Raw genomic sequence first — 22,596 nt, 5'->3', positions numbered from 1 at the left:
GAGTACCTGGTTATGCCATTCGGGCTTTCTAATGCTCCATCTGTATTTCAGTCCTTTATGCATGACATCTTCCGAGAGTACCTGGATAGATTCATGATTGTATATTTGGATGACATTTTGGTCTTTTCGGATGATTGGGAGTCTCATGTAAAGCAGGTCAGAATGGTGTTCCAGGTCCTTCGTGCAAATTCCTTGTTTGTGAAGGGGTCAAAATGTCTCTTTGGGGTTCAGAAGGTTTCATTTTTGGGTTTAATTTTTTCCCCTTCTACTATCGAGATGGACCCTGTTAAAGTTCAGGCCATTTATGATTGGACTCAGCCGACATCTGTGAAGAGCTTGCAGAAGTTCCTGGGCTTTGCTAATTTTTACCGTCGCTTCATCGCTAATTTTTCTAGTGTTGCTAAACCGTTGACTGATTTGACCAAGAAAGGTGCTGATGTGGTCAATTGGTCCTCTGCGGCTGTAGAGGCTTTTCAGGAGTTCAAGCGTCGTTTTTCTTCTGCCCCTGTGTTGTGCCAGCCAGATGTTTCGCTCCCATTTCAGGTCGAGGTTGATGCTTCTGAGATTGGAGCAGGGGCTGCTTTGTCGCAAAGAAGTTCTGATGGCTCGGTGATGAAACCATGTGCCTTCTTTTCTAGAAAATTCTCGCCTGCTGAGCGCAATTATGATGTTGGCAATCGAGAGTTGTTGGCCATGAAGTGGGCATTCGAGGAGTGGCGACATTGGCTTGAAGGAGCTAAACATCGCGTGGTGGTCTTGACGGATCACAAGAATTTGACTTATCTCGAGTCTGCCAAACGGTTGAATCCTAGACAGGCTCGATGGTCGCTGTTTGTCTCCCGTTTTGATTTTGTGGTTTCGAACCTTCCGGGATCTAAGAATGTGAAGGCTGATGCCCTGTCAAGGAGTTTTGTGCCTGACTCTCCGGGTGTTCCTGAGCCGGCGGGTATTCTCAAAGAGGGGGTAATTTTGTCTGCCATCTCCCCTGATTTGCGGCGCATGCTGCAGAAGTTTCAGGCTGATAGACCTGACCGTTGTCCAGCGGAGAAACTGTTTGTCCCTGATAGATGGACTAGTAGAGTTATCTCTGAGGTTCATTGTTTGGTGTTGGCTGGTCATCCTGGAATCTTTGGCACCAGAGATTTGGTGGCTAGATCCTTTTGGTGGCCTTCTTTGTCACGGGATGTGCGTTCTTTTGTGCAGTTCTCTGGGACTTGTGCTCGGGCTAAGCCCTGCTGTTCATCAAAGGATGTCGGTCATTTGGGTGGTTTGTGATCGCTTCTCTAAGATGGTCCATTTGGTACCCTTGTCTAAATTGCCTTCCTCCTCTGATTTGGTGCCATTGTTTTTCCAGCATGTGGTTCGTTTGCATGGCATTCCGGAGAACATCGTCTCGGACAGAGGTTCCCAGTTTGTTTCGAGGTTTTGGCGGTCCTTTTGTGCTAAGATGGGCATTGATTTGTCTTTTTCTTCGGCTTTCCATCCTCAGACAAATGGCCAAACCGAACGAACTAATCAGACTTTGGAAACATATCTGAGATGCTTTGTTTCTGCTGATCAGGATGATTGGGTGTCCTTCTTGCCTTTGGCTGAGTTCGCCCTTAATAATCGGGCCAGCTCGGCTACTTTGGTTTCGCCGTTTTTCTGTAATTCTGGTTTTCATCCTCGTTTCTCTTCAGGGCAGGTTGAGCCTTCGGACTGTCCTGGTGTGGATACTGTGGTGGACAGGTTGCAGCAGATTTGGACTCATGTGGTGGACAATTTGACATTGTCCCAGGAGAAGGCTCAACGTTTCGCTAACCGCCGGCGCTGTGTTGGTCCCCGACTTCGTGTTGGAGATTTGGTTTGGTTGTCGTCTCGTTATGTTCCTATGAAGGTTTCCTCTCCTAAGTTTAAGCCTCGTTTCATTGGTCCGTATAAGATTTCTGAACTTCTCAATCCTGTGTCATTTTGTTTGGCCCTTCCAGCTTCTTTTGTCATCCATAATGTGTTCCATAGGTCGTTATTGCGGAGATACGTGGCGCCTATGGTTCCCTCCGTTGATCCTCCTGCCTCGGTGTTGGTCGAGGGGGAGTTGGAGTATGTGGTGGAAAAAATTTTGGATTCTCGTATTTCGAGACGGAAACTCCAGTACCTGGTCAAGTGGAAGGGTTATGGTCAGGAAGATAATTCCTGGGTTTTTGCCTCTGATGTTCACGCTGCCGATCTAGTTCGTGCCTTTCATTTGGCTCGTCCTAATCGGCCTGGGGGCTCTGGTGAGGGTTCGGTGACCCCTCCTCAAGGGGGGGTACTGTTGTGAATTCTGTTATCGAACTCCCTCCTGTGGTCATGAATGGTACTTCGGTGAGTTCTGTCCATGGACTCCCTCTGGTGGCTGTGAGTGGAGCTGCTGCTTCTGAGGTTCCTTCCACAGGTGACATAGTTTATTCTTTGGCTGGCTGCTCTATTTAACTCCACTCAGATCGTTACTCCATGCCAGCTGTCAATGTTCTTGTACTGGTTCAGTTCGCTCTTGGATCTTTCGGGTGACCTGTCTACTCCAGCAGAAGCTAAGTCCCTGCTAGTTTATTATTTGTTCTTTGTTTTCTTGTCCAGCTTGCTATCATGATTTTGCCTTGCTAGCTGGAAGCTCTGGGATGCAGAGTGGCACCTCCGCACCGTGAGTCGGTGCGGAGGTCTTTTTGCACACTCTGCGTGGTCTTTTGTAGTTTTTTTGTGCTGACCGCAAAGATACCTTTCCTATCCTCAGTCTGTTTAGTTAGTCTGGCCTCCCTTTGCTGAAACTTGTTTCATTCCTGTGTTTGTGACTTTCATCTTAACTCACAGTCAATATATGTGGGGGCTGCCTTTTCCTTTGGGGAATTTCTCTGAGGCAAGGTAGGCTTTATTTTCTATCTCTAGGGCTAGTTAGCTCTTAGGCTGTGAAGAGGCGTCTAGGCCTGTTAGGTACGCTCCACGGCTATTTCTAGTTTGTGTGATAGGATTAGGGGTTGCGGTCAGCAGAGCTCCCACTTCCCAGAGCTTGTTCTGTGTTAGTTTTACCATCAGGTCGTTCCAGGTGCTCCTAACCACCAGGTCCATAACAGAATACTGTGCCAAGTTCTGTGCACCACATTTTAAAAAAGACATTGAAAAACTAGAGGAAGTTCAGAGAAGAGCTACCAGGATGGTGAGTGGACAGCAGAGTATGTCCTACGAGGAACGGTTAAAGGATCTGGGAATATTTAGCTTGCAAAAAAGAATGCTAAGGGGAGACATAATGGCTGTCTTCAGCTATCTGAAGGGATGTCACAGTGTAGAGGGATCATTATTATTCTCATTTGCACGTGGAATGACGAGAAGCAGTGGAATTAAACTGAAAGGGAGAAGATGCAGATTAGATGTTAGAAAACTTTTGACAATGAGGGGGATCAATGAGTGGAACAAGCTGCCATGAGAGGTGGTGAGTTCTCCTTCAATGGAAGCCTTCAAACAGAGGCTGGACAGACATCTGTCTGAGATGGTTTAGTGAATCCTGCATTGAGTAGAGAGTTGGACACGATGATCCTGGAGGTCCCTTGCAACTCTAACATTCTAGGATTCTAGGAAATTAGGTTGCATTACAACCCAGGATTTTAGGGCTAACCACTGAGGCATTGTGCTGCTCATCATATGTACAAATGATTTATGCAATATTTACCTTGATGCTGTATAATATTATCTACGTTATGTGTGCTGAATGCATTATTTTTCTGGATGCTTTATGATACTATATACTATTAGTATATGGCCCATATATACTCCAGGTAAATCCCCTGGTGCTGCATTGGGCCCCTCACCTCCTTAATGGGAAGTGGGTGGCATAATACACTTGATTGACTATATACAGTTTTGAAAAGTCGCAAATACTTTGCGCAACTCCTAGTTGCACAAAAAAAAGTGCAACTTTTGGTGTTTTCACATCACTTTGGATGAGTTCCGTCTGAAATGGGCAGTGTTAGGAGGAACATGTCACACCTGCCCATTAAATTCACAAATAGTGCTAGTGTTTTATGCTGCCTTGAGTAGCACTTCTGAAGTGGTGCACGCTATCCAGAAGAAATTAAAAATTAAGTGGTGTGAGCATGGGCTATGCCAATCTTGATGAATTGACTCATATGTGAGCTGAATGCATTATTTTCCTGGATTCTTTATTTTACTATTTATCTACTATATAATTGTCTAAGGGTCACTTCCGTCTGTCCTTCTGTCTTTCTGTCTGGCTTGGATATTCATTGGTTGCGGCCTCTGTCCGTCATGGAAATGCAAGTTGCTGATTGGTCTCGCCAGCTGCCTGTCATGGCTGCCGCGACCAATCAGCGACGGCCACAGTCTGATTAGTCCCTCCCTACTCCCCTGCAGTCAGTGCCCGACACCTGCTCCCCTCCAGTCACCGCTCACAGAGGGTTAATGCCAGCGGTAACGGACTGCATTATGCCGCGGGTAACTCACTCCATTACCGCCGCTATTAACCCTGTGTGACCAAGTTTTTACTATTGATGCTGCGTATGCAGCATCAACAGTAAAAATATCTAATGTTACAAATAATAATAATAATAAAAAAAACTTTATGCTCTGTGCTGCATACTATGTCGCTGGGCAATATACTACGTGGCTGGGCAATATACTATGTGACTGGCCAATATACTACGTGACTGGGCAATATACGTGACTGGGCAATATACTACGTGTCTGTGCTGTATACTACGTGGCTCTGTGCTGTATACTACGTAGCTGGGCAATATACTACGTAACTGGGCAATATACTACGTGACTGGGCAATATACTACGTGACTGGGCAATATACTACGTGTCTGTGCTGTATACTACGTGGCTCTGTGCTGTATACTACGTCACTGGGCAATATACTACGTGACTGGGCAATATACTACGTGACTGGGCAACATACTACGTGGCTGGGCAATATACTACGTGGGGAGTGCAATATACTACGTGGACATGCATATTCTAGAATACCCGATGCGTTAGAATCGGGCCACCATCTAGTATTTTTATATATACATATATATATATATATATATATATATATGTATATATAATACACGCTGACAGTGTGCTCTCTTGCCAGCTCTTCACTTCTCATCCGAGCCAGAGTGGGAGCGCACTGTCACGATGCATTAAAAACAATATTTCATAGTTATGAGATCCTACTGAGCATACGTCAGAACTGACAACCGACGCATGCTCAGTAGAGCAGGGTGTAGCCCAGCACCTGAAATGGAATTCACTGATGAAGCTTTGTTTCAGGATGCGGACAGAAGCTGCTGCAATAACTGCAGACTCTGCCCCCTGAGGACATCTCGTTTCACTTTCCCAGCATGCACTGGAGATTCTCAAACTAAATGTCATCGAACAGGAAGTTGGTAAAAAAAATGAAGCAGTTAGATAAAGAGGGATATTTCTTATTAAAGCACATTAGAAAAGCAATTATATCATTACATTAAATAGATGGACATTTCGAGTTAAATCAGTGTTAGTTTCGGACCAACCCTGTAATGCAGTGCTGCCCGAGGCCCCGTAGATCCCGAGCATCCAATATTGAAAGTCGACCTTGTCCCTTATGCAAGTGGATTTCTCCAGAAGCTCTGAATCTTTTGGTGATATTATGTACTGTAGATAGTGGGATATTCAAAGTCTTTGCAATTTTACTTTGAGGAATATTTTTCTGAAATTGTTCCACAATTTCTAGAAGTAGTTTTTTCACAGTGAACTTCTGACCATCTTTGCATCGGAGAGACTCTGCCTCTCTAACATGCTCTTTTTTATTTAAAAATTAACTCTCCAGCTATATTTCATTAGATCTATTTACCTTTGTAGCATTTTGTTAATCATGTCCCAATTTATGTGACATGTGTTGCTGCCATCAAATTTTAAAGGAGTTAATTTTCTCAAAAGAAATGAAAACATTTCTTCGTCATTTGATCTGTTGTGAATAAAAAAAAGTGCTACAAGAGATTTCCAAATCATTGCATTCTTGCTTTCTTTACATTTTACACAGCCTACCAACATTTTTGGATTAGGGGTTGTTACAGTTACAAGAGAGCAGATTTGGCTTGTAAGAGCGGTGACATAGGGATTACAGTGCTTCATGGATGAGGAGAGAGGAACTGAGAGAAGACATAGGAGAAAGCGTAGAATCCTTATTAATTATGACCTTTGTATTTCCTGAACATTCTGGAGATGTGTTGGAATAGTGATCCAAACCACGTCAATGTCACTTGTTCTTCCACTGTTTCACTGTAAATAGAAGCATAGTCAGGTACATTCACCAACTTGCATAATATTCTCTTCCTTATCTGCAGTAATACTCTCATTCACAAAAATGTGATAAAAGATATTAGGAAATCTAGTGATGCACTGTTTAAAATTCCTTGTAAGACTTTCTCTAAAAGTTTAAGATTCTGGCTCCAGATTTTCTGTAATAGAAAACATGTGACTGCATACTGATGCAATCTGGCTGTTATTACCAAATCATACAAATATGTTGCAGGCTTTGCTGTTTTTATTGATTTTATCCATTTTCTGTGGTCTAACGCTCCAGGATCTTAGAATACACAAGGTAAGCGCAACAATATCCTCTTTTGTTTTATTTCTATCCATTTTATTTGTATTTGTGAAACAATTTTTGCTAAGGTTCCTCTTCGCAGTACAGATGTGTAAAACGCATGGGAAAGTCCACAGTTCTCTTTCACAGGATGTAAAAATCCCTGTAGGGAGTCTATGATTCCGACTTTTCTGTTCACAACTTACATATTTGATCAAATTTCAATGACCTGTTCCAATGTTGGGCTCATGAATTTTCTAATAAATATATAATAGGTAGGGGAACCTTTTTTCTGCTAAGGGCCATTTAGATATTTATATCATCCTTCGGGGGCCGTACAAATTTATCAACTTAAAAATAATCCTGCTATATTTGGTCAAATATTTAATTAACTCGCCCCAAATGTGAAGGTTGGAACTGCTTCCATTTGGGGAGGCTGTGATATTAGGTGGGATTGATGATGTTGCTGTTCGCAACTGCTTTTCCAGGTTTGCATTGGTCTGGAGCAAAGTAGACTCTTTGCAATTATATTTTTTGTGAAGAACTGATCACAGCAGTAATTTGTTTCGAACACATGTATATTTCAATTCATGTCTTTTCAAAGTGGGAAATCATTGTTCACGTAAAATTTATAGAACTCTAGCAGTGGGCGGTCTGCTGTATACATCATATAGGAGACACAGACTGCTGTAAACTTCATATCAGAGACACCAACACATTATATTGGATACACTGAGATTGCTGTGTATACATCACATGGGAGACACTGCAACTGCTGAATACATCAGATACGAGACACTGAAATTCTGCTGTATACATCACCAAGGTGACACCAAGACTCTGCTATATACATCATAAAAGGATACAGTGTAACTAATGTGTATACATCACATGGGGGAAACAGTGACTGCTGAAACATCACATAGGAGACATTGAGAGTGCTGTAAATACATCACATGTATAAAAGTATCCAGAGTAAGAGAAGTAACAGCGCACTCACCGGTGTTGAGCAAAAAGCGATTTATTCACATGCAATCATGCGGTGCAGGGAGGGTGGTGAACACATGCGGATGACAGCTGTTTCGACTGGATCTGTTGAAGTGCTTGCAGCACGAAACAGCTGTCATCCGCATGTGTTCACCACCCTCCCTGCACCGCATGATTGCATGTGAATAAATCGCTTTTTGCTCAACACCGGTGAGTGCGCTGTTACTTCTCTTACTGTGGATACTTTTATACAAATTGTTTTTTTCATGAAGCAGCACCCAGGTGGAGCTTGTATAGCGATTTTTTTCTATTGTGACTAAAGGCTTATACGGTGTGGCATTCAATATCCCTGAAGTAGAAAGGGTCTTGCGTGTAGCGGCTGTGCGATTGCAATATTTCTGGACTGTGGACTTAAATACATCACATGGGTGACACCAAGATTGCTGCATATATAGCATATGATAAACTGAGACTGCTGTGTATAAATTACATAAGAGGCAACAGGACTGCTGTATATACATCATATAGGAGACGCCGAGATTGCAGTATATATTTTACATATAATACACTGAGACTGCTGTATATACTGTTGTGAATTCTGTTATCGAACTCCCTCCTGTGGTCATGAATGGTACTTCGGCGAGTTCTGTCCATGGACTCCCTCTGGTGGCTATGAGTGGAGCTGCTGCTTCTGAGGTTCCTTCCACAGGTGACGTAGTTTGTTCTTTGGCTGGCTGCTCTATTTAACTCCACTCAGATCGTTACTCCATGCCAGCTGTCAATGTTCTTGTACTGGTTCAGTTCGCTCTTGGATCTTTCTGGTGACCTGTCTACTCCAGCAGAAGCTAAGTCCCTGCTAGTTTATTATTTGTTCATTGTTTCCTTGTCCAGCTTGCTATCATGATTTTGCCTTGCTAGCTGGAAGCTCTGGGATGCAGAGTGGCACCTCCGCACCGTGAGTCGGTGCGGAGGTCTTTTTGCACACTCTGCGTGGTCTTTTGTAGTTTTTTGTGCTGACCGCAAAGATACCTTTCCTATCCTCTGTCTGTTTAGTAAGTCTGGCCTCCCATTGCTGAAACCTGTTTCATTTCTGCGTTTGTGTCTTTCATCTTTACTCACAGTCAATATATGTGGGGGGCTGCCTTTTCCTTTGGGGAATTTCTCTGAGGCAAGGTAGGCTTTATTTTCTATCTTTAGGGCTAGTTAGCTCTTAGGCTGTGAAGAGGCGTCTAGGCAGAGTCAGGTACGCTCCACGGCTATTTCTAGTTGTTGTGATAGGATTAGGGGTTGCGGTCAGCAGAGCTCCCACTTCCCAGAGCTTGTCCTGTGTGAGTTTAACTATCAGGTCGTTCCGGGTGCTCCTAACCACCAGGTCCATAACAGTACAGCTGGCCCAAAGTATTAATGCATCTCAATAGAGGGATAAGAGAAGTTCTGAGACCATTTTTTTTTCTCTGCAGTGTGTTTTGTCTTTCTTTTCCCCTTAACCTCTGGGTGATTCAGGACACAGGTGTAGATATGGACATTCAAGGTCTGTCCTCTTGTGTGGATCATCTCACTGCAAAGGTACAAAACATTCAAGATTTTGTGGTTCGGAATCCGATGTTAGAGCCTAGAATTCCAATTCCTGATTTGTTTTCTGGGGATAGATCTAAGTTCCTGAATTTCAAAAATAATTGTAAACTGTTTCTAGCTTTGAAACCCCGCTCCTCTGGTGACCCCGTTCAACAAGTGAAAATCATTATTTCTTTGTTGCGTGGTGACCCTCAAGACTGGGCATTTTCCCTTGCGCCAGGAGATCCTGCATTGCGTGATGTAGATGCGTTTTTTATGGCGCTTGGATTGCTTTATGATGAACCAAATTCAGTGGATCAGGCAGAGAAAATCTTGCTGGCTTTGTGTCAGGGTCAGGATGAAGTGGAGGTGTACTGTCAGAAGTTTAGAAAGTGGTCTGTGCTTACTCAGTGGAATGAGTGTGCCCTGGCGGCAATTTTCAGAAAGGGTCTTTCTGAAGCCCTTAAGGATGTCATGGTGGGATTTCCCACGCCTGCTGGTCTGAGTGAGTCTATGTCCTTGGCCATTCAGATCGATCGGCGCTTGCGTGAGCGCAAGGCTGTGCACCATTTGGCGGTATTCTCTGAGCATAGGCCTGAGCCTATGCAATGTGATAGGACTTTGACCAGAGCTGAACGGCAAGAACACAGATGTCGGAATGGGCTGTGTTTTTACTGTGGTGATTCCACTCATGCTATCTCCGATTGTCCTAAGCGCACTAAGCGGTTCGCTAGGTTTGCCACCATTGGTACGGTACAGTCTAAATTTCTTTTGTCCGTTACTCTGATTTGCTCTCTGTCGTCCTATTCTGTTATGGCATTTGTGGATTCAGGCGCTGCCCTGAATTTGATGGACTTGGAGTTTGCCAGGCGCTGTGGTTTTTTCTTGGAGCCCTTGCAGTATCGTATTCCATTGAGAGGAATTGATGCTACGCCTTTGGCCAAGAATAAGCCTCAGTACTGGACTCAAATGACCATGTGCATGGCTCCTGCACATCAGGAGGATATTTGCTTTTTGGTGTTGCATAATCTGCATGATGTGGTCGTTTTGGGGTTGCCATGGCTACAGGTCCATAATCCAGTATTGGATTGGAAATCTACAGTTAGGTCCATATATATTTGGACAGAGACAACATTTTTTTAATTTTGGTTATAGACATTACCACAATGAATTTTAAACAAAACAAATCAGATGAAGTTGAAGTTCAGACTTTCAGCTTTCATTTGAGGGTATCCACATTAAAATTCGATGAAGGGTTTAGAAGTTTCAGCTCCTTAACATGTGCCACCCTGTTTTTAAAGGGACCAAAAGTAATTGGACAATTGACTCCAAGGCTATTTCATGGACAGGTGTGGGCAATCCCTTCGTTATGTCATTCTCAATTAAGCAGATAAAAGGCCTGGAGTTGATTTGAGGTGTGGTGCTTGCATTTGGAAGGTTTTGCTGTGAAGTAAACATGCGGTCAAAGGAGCTCTCCATGCAGGTGAAACAAGCCATCCTTAAGCTGCGAAAACAGAAAAAACCCATCCGAGAATTTGCTACAATATTAGGAGTGGCAAAATCTACAGTTTGGTACATCCTGAGAAAGAAAGAAAGCACTGGTGAACTCATCAATGCAAAATGACCTGGGCGCCCACGGAAGACAACAGTGGTGGATGATCGCAAAATAATTCTCCATTGTGAAGAGAAACCCCTTCACAACAGCCGACCAAGTGACCAACACTCTCCAGGAGGTCGGCGTATCAATATCCAAATCTACCATAAAGAGAAGACTGCATGAAAGGAAATACAGAGGGTTCACTGCACGGTGCAAGCCACTCATAAGAATCAAGAATAAAAAGGCTAGACTGGACTTTGCTAAAAAAAATCTAAAAAAGCCAGCACAGTTCTGGAAGAACATTCTTTGGACCGATGAAACAAAGATCAACCTCTACCAGAATGATGGAAAGAGAAAAGTATGGCGAAGGCGTCGTACAGCTCATGATCCAAAGCATACCACATCATCTGTAAAACACGGCGCAGTCAGTGTGATGGCGCGGGCATGCATGGCTGCCGGTGGCACTGGGTCACTAGTGTTTATTGATGATGTGACACAGGACAGAAGCACCTGAATGAATTCTGAGGTATTCGGAGACATACTGTGTGCTCAGATCCAGCCAAATGCAGCAAACTGTTTGGTCATCGTTTCATACTACAGACGGACAATGACCCAAAACATAAAGTCAAAGCAACCCAGGAGTTTATTAAAGCAAAGAAGTGGAATATTCTTCATTGGCCAAGTCAGTCACCTGATCTCAACCCAATTGAGCATGCAATTCACTTGTTAAAGACTAAACTTCAGACATAAAGGCCCACAAACAAACAGCAACTGAAAACCATTGCAGTGAAGGCCTGGCAGAGCATCAAAAAGGAGGAAACAGAGCATCTGGTGATGTCCATGAGTTCAAGACTTCAGGCAGTCATTGCCAACAAAGGGATTTCAACCAAGTACTAAAAATGAACATTTTATTTAAAATTATTGAATCTGTCCAATTACTTTTGATCCCTTTAAAAACAGGGTGGCACATGTTAAGGAGCTGAAACTCCTAAACCCTTCATCCAATTTTAATGTGGATACCCTCAAATGAAAGCTGAAAGTCTAAACTTCAACTGCATATGAATGGTTTTGTTTAAAATTCATTGTGGTAATGTCTATAACCAAAATTAGAAAAATTTTGTCTCTGTCCAAATATATATGGACCTAACTGTATGTCTGTGTCCGGCTGGGGTTGTCAGGGGGTACATGGTGATGTTCCATTGCTGTCAATTTCGCCTTCCACTCCTTCTGAAGTCCCTGAGTTTTTGTCAGATTACCGGGATGTATTTGAAGAGCCCAAATCCGGTGCCCTACCTCCTCATAGGGATTGCGATTGTGCTATTAATTTGATTCCTGGTAGTAAGTTTCCTAAGGGCCGACTGTTTAATTTATCTGTGCCAGAGCACGCCGCTATGCGGAGTTATATAAAGGAATCCTTGGAGAAAGGTCATATTCGCCCGTCGTCATCACCGTTGGGAGCAGGGTTCTTTTTTGTGGCCAAGAAGGATGGCTCTTTGAGACCTTGTATTGATTACCGCCTTCTTAATAAGATCACAGTCAAATTTCAGTACCCTTTGCTGCTGCTGTCTGATTTGTTTGCTCGGATTAAGGGGGCTAGTTGGTTCACCAAGATAGATCTTCGAGGGGCGTATAATCTTGTGCGAATAAAACAGGGCGATGAATGGAAAACAGCATTTAATACGCCCAAGGGCCATTTTGAGTACCTGGTTATGCCATTCTGGCTTTCTAATGCTCCATCTGTGTTTCAGTCCTTTATGCATGACATCTTCCGAAAGTACCTGGATAGATTCATGATTGTATATTTGGATGATATTTTGGTCTTTTCGGATGATTGGGAGTCTCATGTGAAGCAGGTCAGAATGGTGTTCCAGGTCCTTTGTGCGAATTCCTTGTTTGTGAAGGGGTCAAAATGTCTCTTTGGGGTTCAGAAGGTTTCATTTTTGGGTTTAATTTTTTCCCCTTCTACTATCGAGATGGACCCTGTTAAAGTTCAGGCCATTTATGATTGGACTCAGCCGACATCTGTGAAGAGCTTGCAGAAGTTCCTGGGCTTTGCTAATTTTTACCGTCGCTTCATCGCTAATTTTTCTAGTGTTGCTAAACCGTTGACTGATTTGACCAAGAAAGGTGCTGATGTGGTCAATTGGTCCTCTGCGGCTGTAGAGGCTTTTCAGGAGTTCAAGCGTCGTTTTTCTTCTGCCCCTGTGTTGTGCCAGCCAGATGTTTCGCTCCCATTTCAGGTCGAGGTTGATGCTTCTGAGATTGGAGCAGGGGCTGTTTTGTCGCAAAGAAGTTCTGATGGCTCGGTGATGAAACCATGTGCCTTCTTTTCTAGAAAATTCTCGCCTGCTGAGCGCAATTATGATGTTGGCAATCGAGAGTTGTTGGCCATTAAGTGGGCATTCGAGGAGTGGCGACATTGGCTTGAAGGAGCTAAACATCGCGTGGTGGTCTTGACGGATCACAAGAATTTGACTTATCTCGAGTCTGCCAAACGGTTGAATCCTAGACAGGCTCGATGGTCGCTGTTTGTCTCCCGTTTTGATTTTGTGGTTTCGAACCTTCCGGGATCTAAGAATGTGAAGGCTGATGCCCTGTCAAGGAGTTTTGTGCCTGACTCTCCGGGTGTTCCTGAGCCGGCGGGTATTCTCAAAGAGGGGGTAATTTTGTCTGCCATCTCCCCTGATTTGCGGCGCGTGCTGCAGAAGTTTCAGGCTGATAGACCTGACCGTTGTCCAGCGGAGAAACTGTTTGTCCCTGATAGATGGACTAGTAGAGTTATCTCTGAGGTTCATTGTTCGGTGTTGGCGGGTCATCCTGGAATCTTTGGTACCAGAGATTTGGTGGCTAGATCCTTTTGGTGGCCTTCTTTGTCACGGGATGTGCGTTCTTTTGTGCAGTCCTGTGAGACTTGTGCTCGGGCTAAGCCCTGCTGTTCTCGTGCCAGTGGGTTGCTTTTGCCCTTGCCGGTCCCGAAGAGGCCCTGGACGCATATTTGCATGGATTTTATTTCAGATCTCCCTGTCTCTCAAAGGATGTCGGTCATTTGGGTGGTTTGTGATCGCTTCTCTAAGATGGTCCATTTGGTACCCTTGTCTAAATTGCCCTCCTTCTCTGATTTGGTGCCATTGTTTTTCCAGCATGTGGTTCGTTTGCATGGCATTCCGGAGAACATCATCTCGGACAGAGGTTCCCAGTTTGTTTCGAGGTTTTGGCGGTCCTTTTGTGCTAAGATGGGTATTGATTTGTCTTTTTCTTCGGCTTTCCATCCTCAGACAAATGGCCAAACCGAACGAACTAATCAGACTTTGGAAACATATCTGAGATGCTTTGTTTCTGCTGATCAGGATGATTGGGTGTCCTTCTTGCCTTTGGCTGAGTTCGCCCTTAATAATTGGGCCAGCTCGGCTACTTTGGTTTCTCCTTTTTTCTGTAATTCTGGTTTTCAGGGCAGGTTGAGCCTTCGGACTGTCCTGGTGTGGATACTGTGGTGGACAGGTTGCAGCAGATTTGGACTCATGTGGTGGACAATTTGACATTGTCCCAGGAGAAGGCTCAACGTTTCGCTAACCGCCGGCGCTGTGTTGGTCCCCGACTTCGTGTTGGGGATTTGGTTTGGTTGTCGTCTCGTTATGTTCCTATAAAGGTTTCCTCTCCTAAGTTTAAGCCTCGTTTCATTGGTCCGTATAAGATTTCTGAAGTTCTTAATCCTGTGTTATTTCGTTTGGACCTTCCAGCTTCTTTTGCCATCCATAATGTGTTCCATAGGTCGTTATTGCGGAGATACGTGGCGCCTATGGTTCCCTCCGTTGATCCTCCTGCCCCGGTGTTGGTCGAGGGGGAGTTGGAGTATGTGGTGGAGAAGATTTTGGATTCTCGTATTTCGAGACGGAAACTCCAGTACCTGGTCAAGTGGAAGGGTTATGGTCAGGAAGATAATTCCTGGGTTTTTGCCTCTGATGTTCATGCTGCCGATCTAGTTCGTGCCTTTCATTTGGCTCGTCCTGATCGGCCTGGGGGCTCTGGTGAGGGTTCAGTGACCCCTCCTCAAGGGGGGGGGTACTGTTGTGAATTCTCTTATTGAACTCCCTCCTGTGGTCATGAATGGTACTTCGGCGAGTTCTGTCCATGGACTCCCTCTGGTGGCTGTGAGTGGAGCTGCTGCTTCTGAGGTTCCTTCCACAGGTGACGTAGTTTGTTCTTTGGCTGGCTGCTCTATTTAACTCCACTCAGATCGTTACTCCATGCCAGCTGTCAATGTTCTTGTACTGGTTCAGTTCGCTCTTGGATCTCTCTGGTGACCTGTCTACTCCAGCAGAAGCTAAGTCCCTGCTAGTTTATTATTTGTTCATTGTTTCCTTGTCCAGCTTGCTATCATGATTTTGCCTTGCTAGCTGGAAGCTCTGGGATGCAGAGTGGCACCTCCGCACCGTGAGTCGGTGCGGAGGTCTTTTTGCACACTCTGCGTGGTCTTTTGTAGTTTTTTGTGCTGACCGCAAAGATACCTTTCCTATCCTCTGTCTGTTTAGTAAATCTGGCCTCCCTTTGCTGAAACCTGTTTCATTTCTGCGTTTGTGTCTTTCATCTTTACTCACAGTCAATATATGTGGGGGCTGCCTTTTCCTTTGGGGAATTTCTCTGAGGCAAGGTAGGCTTTATTTTCTATCTTTAGGGCTAGTTAGCTCTTAGGCTGTGAAGAGGTGTCTAGGCAGAGTCAGGTACGCTCCACGGCTATTTCTAGTTGTTGTGATAGGATTAGGGGTTGCGGTCAGCAGAGCTCCCACTTCCCAGAGCCTTGTCCTGTGTGAGTTTAACTATCAGGTCGTTCCGGGTGCTCCTAACCACCAGGTCCATAACAATATACATCACATAGGAGATACTGAGAGATTGCTGTACATACATCACATAGGCAACCCCGAGACAACTGAATGTATCACATAGGATACATTGAGACTCTGCTGTTTATACATCACACTGAGACTGCTGTATACACTAAAACAATTGTACATACATCCCGTTGCATGCACTGAGACTGCTGCATATTCATCTCATAGGAACCACTGAGACTGTTATATAGCATATGGAAAATAAGTATTTGATACACTGCCGCTTTTGCAAGTTTTCCCACCTACAAAGAATGGAGAGGTCTGCAATTTTTTCATAAATACTAGTGATGGGCGAGTATACTCATTGCTCCGGTTTTCCCGAGCATGCTCAGGTGGTCTCCGAGTATTTTGGCATGCTCAGAGATTTAGTTTTCGTCGCCGTAGCTGCATGATTTGCGGCTGCTAGATCGGCTGAATACATGTGGGAATTCCCCAACAAACAGGCCATCCCTGCATGTATTCAGCCTGTCTAGCAGTCGCAAATTATGCAGCTGAGAAGAAGAAAACTAAATCTCCGAGCACGCCAAAATACTTGGAGACCACCCGAGCAAGCTTGAGAAAACCCATGTAACGAGTATACTCGCTCATCACTAATAAGTACACTTTGATTGTGAGATACAGAATCTTAAAAATAATCCAGAAAATCACATTGTATGATTTTTACATAATTAAAGGGAACCTGTCACCCCCAAAATGGAAGATGAGCTAAGCCCACCGGCATCAGGGGCTTTCAGGATACATCGGGGGCTTATTTACAGCATTACAGAATGCTGCAGATAAGCCCCCAATGTATCCTGAAAAATGAGAAAAAGAGGTTAGATTATACTCACCTGGGGGGTGGTCCGATCCGATGGGACTCGCGGTCCGGTCCGGCGCCTCCTACCTTCATACGATGACGTCCTCTTCTTGTATTCACGCTGTGGCTCCGGCGCAGGAGTACTTTGTCTGCCCTGTTGAGGACAGAGCAAAGTACTGCAGTGCACAAGCCCTGGGCCTCTCTGACCTTTCCCGGCGCCTGCGCACTGCAGTACTTTGCTCTGCCCTCAACAGGGCAGACAACGTACACCTGCGCCCAGAGCCGCAGCGTGAAGACAAGAAGAGGATGTCATCATAAGAAGATGGGAGGCCCCGGACCGGACCGCGACGCCCACCGCAGCGGGACCGCCCCTGGCTGAGTATAATCTAACCTCTTTTTCTCATCTTTCAGGATACATCGGGGGCTTATCTACAGCATTACAGAATGCTGTAGATAAGCCCCTGATGCTGGTGGGCTTAGCTCATCTTCCATTTTGGGGGTGACAGGTTCCCTATAATTAGTATTTTATTGCATGAAATAAGTACAGTATTTGAAAAAATAGAAAAACAGAACTTAATATTTAGTGCAGAAACCTTTGTTTGCAATTATAGAAGTCAGACGTTTCCTATAACTCTTGACCAAGTTTGCACACTGTCACAGGATTATGACAGAGAGGGCCAAAAGACTGCAAATTCTGATTGCTCCTACTCCTGCACTGAATCAAAGTACTTCACCTTCTTTTTAATCGGTGTAAATTTAATACGGTGAAGCTGTCCTGTGCTCTTTTCAGAAAATTATCCCCCAAAGTATGATGTTTCCACCACCATACTTCACAGTTGAGACGGTGTTGTTGTGGTTGTACTCATTCTTCTTCCTCCAAACATGGCGAGTGGAGCGGATACAAAAAAGTTCTATTTTGGTCTCAGCTGACCACATGTCCTTCTCCCATTCCTCCTCTGGATCATCCAGATGGTCATTGGCAAACTTCAAATGGGCCTGGACATGTGCTGGTGTGAGCACCTTGCGTGCCCTGCAGGATTTTAATCCATGACGGCGTAGTGTGTTACTAATAGTAATGTTTGAGACTGTGGACCCAGCTCTCCTCAGGTCATTGACCAGATCCTTCCATGTAGTTCGGGGCTGACTACCGACCTTTCTCAGAATCATCCTTACCCCACGAGATCATGCATGGAGCCTAAGAACGAGGAAGATTGACGGTCACCTTGTGTTTCTTACATTTTCTAATAATTATGCCAACAGTAATTGTCTTCTCACCAAGCTACTGAACTATTGTCCTGTGGCCCATCTGAGACTTGTGCAGGTTTACAATTTTGTCCCTGGTGTCCTTAGACAGCTCTTTAGTCTTGGCCATGGTGGAGAGGTTGTAGTATGATTAAGTATATGTATAGGTATCTTTTATACTGGTAATGAGTTCAAACAGGTGAAATTAAGCCAGGTAATGAGTGCAGCGTAGGAGGACTTCAAAAGAAAAACTAACAGGCCTGTGAGAAACAGAATTTTGGCTGGTTGGTAGGTGATCAAATACTTATTTCATGCCATAGAGCACAATTTAATTATTTAAAAATCATACAATGTGATTTTCTGTTTTTTTTTTTACATTCTCTCTCTCACAATTGATGTGTACGTATGATAAAAATTGCAGACCTCCCCATTCTTTGTAGTTGGGGAATCTTGCAAAATAGGCAGAGTATCAAATACTTCTCTTCCCCACTATATATACCAGTCTCAGTGTTTTCCCCATTGTATGTACCATATACAGTACAGACCAAAAGTTTGGACACACCTTCTCATTTAAAGATTTTTCTGTATTTTCATGACTATGAAAATTGTACTTTCACACTGAAGGCATCAAAACTACGAATTAACACATGTGGAATTATATACTTAACAAAAAAGTGTCAAACAACTGAAATTATGTCTTATATTCTAGGTTCTTCAAAGTAGCCACCTTTTGCTTTGATCACTCTTGGTGAGCTTCAAGAGGTTGTCACCAGGAATGGTCTTCCAACAATCTTGAAGCAGTTCCCAGAGATGCTTTGCACTTGTTGGCCCTTTTGCCTTCACTCTGCGGTCCAGCTCACCCCAAACCATCTTAATTGGGTTCAGGTCCGGTGACTGTGGAGGCCCAGCTCATCTGGCGTAGCACCCCATCACTCTACTTCTTGGTCAAATAGCCCTTACACAGCCTGGAGGTGTGTTTTGGGTCATTGTCCTGTTGAAATCTAAATGATGGTCCAACTAAACGCAAACCGGATGGAATAGCATGCCGCTGCAAGATGCAAAAATCCCCAACAGTATCACCAGCAAAGCACCCCCACACCATCACACCTCCTCCTCCATGCTTCCCGGTAGGAACCAGGCATGTAGAGTCCATCCATTTTCCTTTTCAGCATCGCACAACGACACAGTGGTTGGAACCAAAGATGTTATGGCAGGCAATCAGGCAACACAGCGTGCAGTAATCAGCGCACATACAGAGATCTGGCAATAACCAAAAATAATAGGACGAGCTCTGAGACGTGGAATCTCTGTAGACTGCAGTACCTGATCTATCCTCACACAACTATAAGCAGCAGTGGATTGCGCCTATCAACTACCTATGCAACTCGGCACTGCCTGAGGAGCTGACTAGCCTGAAGATAGAAATACAAGCCTGACTTACCTCAGAGAAATACCCCAAAGGAATAGGCAGCCCCCCACATATAATGACTGTTAGCAAGATGAAAAGACAAACGTAGGAATGAAATAGATTCAGCAAAGTGAGGCCCGATATTCTAGACAGAGCGAGGATAGCAAAGAGAACTATGCAGTCTACAAAAAACCCTAAAACGAAAACCACGCAAAGGGGCAAAAAGACCCACCGTGCCGAACTAACAGCACGGCGGTGCACCCCTTTGCTTCTCAGAGCTTCCAGCAAAAGTTAATAGCAAGCTGGACAGAAAAAACAGAAAACAAACTAGAAGCACTTATCTAGCAGAGCAGCAGGCCCAAGGAAAGATGCAGTAGCTCAGATCCAACACTGGAACATTGACAAGGAGCAAGGAAGACAGACTCAGGTGGAGCTAAATAGCAAGGCAGCCAACGAGCTCACCAAAACACCTGAGGGAGGAAGCCCAGAGACTGCAATACCACTTGTGACCACAGAAGTGAACTCAGCCACAGAATTCACAACACAAAGATCTCAAATTTGGACTCATCAGACCAAAGCACAGGTTTCCACTGGTCTAATGTCCATTCCTTGTGTTCTTTAGCCCAAACAAGTCTCTTCTGCTTGTTGCCTGTCCTTAGCAGTGGTTTCCTAGCAGCTATTTTACCATGAAGGCCTGCTGCACAAAGTCTCCTCTTAACAGTTGTTGTAAAGATGTGTCTGCTGCTAGAACTCTGTGTGGCATTGACCTGGTCTCTAATCTGAGCTGCTGTTAACCTGCGATTTCTGAGGCTGGTGACTCGGATAAACTTATCCTCAGAAGCAGAGATGACTCTTGGTCTTCCTTTCCTTGGGCGTTCCTCATGTGAGCCATTTTCTTTGTATTGCTTGATTGTTTTTGCAACTGCACTTGGGGACACTTTCAAAGTTATCCCAATTTTTCAGACTGACTGACTTTCGTTTCTTAAAGTAATGATGGCCACTCATTTTTCTTTACATAGCTGCTTTTTTCTTGCCATAACACAAATTCTAACAGTCTATTCAGTAGGACTATCAGCTGTGTATCCACCAGACTTCTGCACAACACAACCGATGGTCCCAACCCTATTTATAAGGAAAGATATCCCACTTATTAAACCTGACAAGGCACACCTGTGACGTGAAAATCATTCCCGGTGACTACCTCTTGAAGCTCATCAAGAGAATGCCAAGAGTGTGCAAAGCAGTCATCAAAGCAAAAGGTGGCTACTTTGAAGAACCTAGAATATAAGCCATATCTTCAGTTGTTTCACAATTTTTCGTTAAGTATATAATTCCACGTGTTAATTCATAGTTTTGATGCCTTCAGTGTGAATATACAATTTTCATAGTCATGAAAATACAGAAAAATCTTTAACTGAGGTGTGTCCAAACTTTTGGTCTGTACTGTATATATATACATACAGACATGATACACTGAGACTCTGCTGTATGCATCACATAGGATACACTGATACTGCGGTAGAAAAGGCATAAGATACAGTGAGACTGCTGAAAATAAAACGCACTAACTCCATCCCCAAATAACATCCTGATGCTGGTGTAAAGTGACTGAGGGTGATGGCCATGGAAGAGTTGCTGCTCCATAACGCTGTGGCACTTTACAATAAAATTGTGTCCCAGTCCCAATGTGCTACCAGGTGTGGGGTGCATCACATTGACTTGTAGGCCTCAGGCCTTTGCTTTCTCCAGGCCTCCAACTTCAGGAGTCAATGCACATAACTCAGGGGACAGTCAGTTCATTTTAACAAGCAAAAGTTTGCGGAACAGTTCAAGTTCATCACGTTGTAACACGCACTATTGGGCACAACATTTCTTAGTTTTTGTGTTCTTAATACAGTGCGTCTTCAGGCTTACTATCCGATCATCTTGGACTAACCCTATAGTTACTGTTCCTGTCAGCCCCAGGGATTTCCCGTCTAGTCTCACAGTGCACCCAGGATCCGTTACCTTCCCTTCACGCGGTTCCATGTCCATTGTCCCCTGTACACCAGAGAATAACACACTCTTTATACTACCTGTTCCGAGCATTCAACACCGGAAACTGCAGGAATATCCGCAAGGGATTCCAGTAAGGCCTTCCACTGCCTCAAACGATAGACTCTTGCTGGCACTTGCAGCCCTCTGCACTTGAACTTTACCTTGATTACTGTACTTCCCTATCTGACTATCAGGAAGTAGTCCTCTTTTACTGGGGCTTTCACCTCCCACTATGGGCTAGTCCTAAACTTTAACTATGTTTGTCCCTACAGTATGTAGCTGGGCAGATCTCCATACATTAACAGAGTTATACTTATCTAATACTTTATATTCCCTATACCCCTGCTACACACTATGTCTGTTATACTAACAATACATATCTCACACTATACATTATACACTACCATATCACATCTACTATATAATTGTCTAAGGTTCACTTCCGTCTTTCTGTCCTTCTGTCTGTCTGTCATGGATATTCATTGGTTGCGGCCTCTGTCTGTCATGGAATCCAAATCACTGATTGGTCGCGGCAAAACAGCCACGAGTCCACCACCAATCAGCGACGGGCACAGTCCGGAAGAAAATGGCCGCTCCTTCCTCCCCGCAGTCACTGCCCGGCGCCCACATACTCCCCTCCTATCACCGCTCACAGAGGGTTAATGCCGGCGGTAACGGACCGCGTTATGCCGTGGGTAACTCACTCCGTTACCGCCGCTATTAACCCTGTGTGACCAAGTTTTTACTATTGATGCTGCCTATGCAGCGTCAATAGTAAAAACATCTAATGTTAAAAAAAATAAAAAATCATTATATACTCACCTTCCGCCGCCTTTCCCGCTGCTCGCGACGCTCCGGTGACCGCTCCATGCAACCGGCAGGTTCCGGTGGCAATGATGGTATACGACAAGGACCTGCCATGACGTCACGGTCATGTGACCGTGACGTCATCACAGGTCCTGCGCGTCTGCGCCAGAAGGACCTGCCATGAAGTCATGGTCATGTGACTGCGACGTCATCACACCCTGGGACCGGAAGCTGCCGCGCGGTGACAGAACTACAACAGGCCCTCGGATCGGAAGGCGAGTATGTTTATTTTTTATTTTTTAACCTGTGACATACATGGCTGGGCAATATACTATGTGGCTGGGCAATATACTACGTGGGCTGTGCAATATACTACGTGGACATGCATATTCTAGAATACCCGATGCGTTAGAATCGGGCCACCATCTAGTTATATATATATAAACGCATCATTCACATAACGCCATTGTTGTCTTCAGGGATAGTTACCCGATAATATGGTCCACTAGTCTTACACCGGCACTAAATGAACAACAATCCCCAGTAAGCTGAATGTCTTAATGGGATAAAGAGGCATATAAATGAATACTATAAAAATACAATATTTTATTTGCAGATATTAAAAATTCTTTTAAAAATTAAACAAAAGGATTTAAAAAAAAAGTGCAAAGGTGTTTTTTTTTAGCTGTGTGGAAAAGC

The 22,596-nt window shown here is 44.3% G+C and overlaps 1 protein-coding gene across 1 annotated transcript in view; it reads left to right on the top strand.

The window, feature by feature from the left end:
- The first annotated feature begins 6,463 nt into the window (after positions 1–6,463).
- Positions 6,464–22,596, top strand: part of LOC138671041 (fibrinogen-like protein 1) — a 38,000-nt gene continuing 21,867 nt past the window's right edge. The window contains exon 1 of the mRNA XM_069758907.1: positions 6,464–6,598. The gene's annotated coding sequence lies outside the window, so the exon portion shown is untranslated. The remainder of the gene's footprint in view (positions 6,599–22,596) is intronic.

This window comes from Ranitomeya imitator, chromosome 3, assembly GCF_032444005.1.
Source record: "Ranitomeya imitator isolate aRanImi1 chromosome 3, aRanImi1.pri, whole genome shotgun sequence".
Lineage (NCBI taxonomy): Eukaryota > Metazoa > Chordata > Amphibia > Anura > Dendrobatidae > Ranitomeya > Ranitomeya imitator.
This window is presented reverse-complemented; position numbering and strand designations above follow the sequence as displayed.